Raw genomic sequence first — 2,730 nt, 5'->3', positions numbered from 1 at the left:
GAGACGCCGCATAGCTTCAGTGACTTTCGATCTCCCGTTTGATCTCAGAAATGTCTGGGTGACCTTTGCTGTGAGCTACCTCCGTGAGTGACGGCCTTGCTCAGGGCTCGTTCTCCGCGGCTTTCTGCTCCGGCCCAGGTCCAGTCTGCCGAGCGTCGGCCGCATGGAAGCCACGACAAGGGAGGACAAAGGGTCATGCTTACTGTAGGGCTCAATGATTCTCTGTCCATATCGCAGGGCTCCTTCCCAGTCCTGCATGTCCAGGCCGACGCCCGTGGCCTGGGACATCACGTGCAGCATGTGCACAATACGGTCTGCAGACACGGAGCTCATCTTCCCCTGGCTGAGCAAGCAGCTCTCCAGCAGCTCACTGGGGGATTTTTAGTGCTTGGCCCTCAGAACTCCTCGATGACGTGTGGGCATACTTGACCATGTCTCCCATGGCTTCCGCCTTCGGGGGTGGGGTGGGGTGTGGGGTCAGTCAGCTCCTGGATTTCCACCTTGGCCTCATCCTTGTCTTTGCTGGTGCATTCCTGGCACCCACAGGGAAAGAAGTAGGAATCTCTTAACTGGTTGCTCCCATCTTCTGTTGGACACAGGAGGTCAATGGAGCTGTTGAACACCTCCTCTCCTGGGCTGATTTCCTGTACGACGCTCACCTCTGCCAGGGTCCCCCTGTAGCTCACAATCACATTGGGGCAACAGCTATGGTTCATCAAGGCAACATCCAGAAATACTGCTGATCCCAAATGAGGAAGTTCGTCGTCTTCAATTGTGAATCCATGGCAGTTAACTATGCAAAGAGCACCCCAGGCTCTGTGGCAGGAGACTCGGGGTGCTTGGAGTGAAAGTGGGGGAGAGCGGCCAAGTCGCTCTGGATCAAGTCCTTCTTCCCATGGTCCAGCTTATCCAGATGGGACTCAAACTCCTGCACGGCTAGCATTTTCTCGGACGGCGTCCTCTCTGGGTGGATTTTCTGTTTGGCCAGAATCCTCAGAGTGATTCCAGTTTTCCCCAGAAACAACCATGGGAGAACATTCCAGCTTGTGCACGAACCAATCTTCTTTCTGCCACTCCGCACTGCAGTAACATGCCTGCCTGCATGCCCCACACTCGGACAAACCTTCTTTCCTGAAGCAGTGCCCGTAAGGGTGGCCCTGTTCCTTGACCTTGAGCACATAGGCATAGGCCAGGCAAGTCCCCCTCCTGGAAGGGCTGCAGGGCCCGCAGCCCCCGGCCCTTGCCCGGGCTGTAGAACCTCCCTAGGCGGCCATTGCTGTCTGCCCACTGCGGCAGTGAGGTGGGCTGGCGTGCGGGCTGGGGGCCAATAGTGTCTGCATGGCCCTGGAGAACAGGAGAGGCGGTTCTGCTCTGTCTTTTCCGAGATGTGAGGAAGCCGCTGGGATTCTGTTCTACATCTGTCTCGGTGTGCTTTGACTGTTTCCCAGGCTTCAAACAAGAGTGTGGAATGCTCGTGACTACCTGAGAACCCCACCTCCCCACCCCAGCTTTCTCGGTCACAGCGTCAGGTTGACGAGGAGCGGTTGGTTGGGACGTATATAGTGGATTATACAGTTCTTCTTTTACGTACTTACTGTTCTGTATGTATTTCCTGTGTCCTGGGGCTTTGTGTGGCCTGTCACATACTGTAAGAGTTAAAGCCCACCTGCCTGGAGCCCCGATGGCCAGGGCCTTCACGTGGGGCTACTAACCACAAGGTGAGTAGTTCGAAACCACCAGCTGCTGGGGGGAGGAAGACGAGGCTCTAGCCCTGGAAACCCACGGGGCATCTCTCCCCTGTCCAGTGGTGTCAACATGGGCCAGTAAGGACTTGATGGCAGTGAGTTTGGTTCTCTGGAGCCACCGCCTGTGCTACGTGGCTCATTGTTAGAGGAAATTGATAAGAACATCACTTGGAAGTTGGAACAATTTGTGCACCCACCAAACAGCCTAGCTGCTGAAAAGGGGCTCCGCGAACTGCCTCCTGGTGAAACAGCTTTCTCTCTCTCCTTCTGTCTGGACAGGAAGCAAGCAAACAAACACTCCCCATGGAACCCAAACTCCCTGTGAAGTGTAGAACCAAAACCAAGGCCAGGACCGGATTCCGACCGCAGGGGCACGCATAGCGTTTCTAAGGCTGTCAGTCTTTACTGGAGCAGACAGCCTCATGTTTCTCCCAAAGCGCGGCCGGTGGGTTTGAACCTCCGACCTTTAGGTTGGTAGCCCGACACTCACCCAGCCGAGCCACGAAGTGTGTAACAGCATTATGAAAGAGCATGACACACGTGAGAGGGACCAACAGGGCACCCAGACACAGGGAGCAGAGGCTGCGGTGAAATGGCACCGGGTGACTGCTCCACCCAGCGCGGCTCTAAACCTTCTGTCCGTAAAGTCTGCGGAGCGGCTATCAAAAGATACAGCGTCTGGGGTCTTAAAGACTTGAAGGTAAACAAGTGGCCATCTAGCTCAGAAGCAACAAATCCCACATGGAAGAAGCACACCAGCCTGTCGAAGGGATCAGGTGTCAGGCATTCAAAGAACAAAAATTCAAATTATTGTGAATGAGGGGGAGGGCAGAGTGGGGATCCAAAGCCCATCTGTAGGCAACTGGATATCCCCTTATAGAAGGGTCATGGGGAGGAGACGAGCCAGTTAGGGTGCAGTGTATCAATGATGAAACATACAAATTTCCTCTAGTTCCTTAATGCTTCCTCCCCCCCGCCCATTTTC

At 54.9% G+C, this 2,730-nt stretch overlaps 1 pseudogene; it reads right to left on the bottom strand.

Annotated features, from left to right (window-relative positions):
• Positions 1-16: 16 nt before the first annotated feature.
• LOC105979752 lies at positions 17-2,124 on the bottom strand (annotated as a pseudogene).
• Positions 2,125-2,730: the final 606 nt, after the last annotated feature.

The sequence above is a fragment of the Echinops telfairi genome, unplaced genomic scaffold (assembly GCF_000313985.2).
Source record: "Echinops telfairi isolate 266 unplaced genomic scaffold, ASM31398v2 ScPeMD7_2565;HRSCAF=3150, whole genome shotgun sequence".
In the NCBI taxonomy this organism is placed as follows: domain Eukaryota; kingdom Metazoa; phylum Chordata; class Mammalia; order Afrosoricida; family Tenrecidae; genus Echinops; species Echinops telfairi.
The sequence above is the reverse complement of the archived record's forward strand: the minus strand, read 5'-3'. Positions and strand labels throughout refer to the sequence as shown.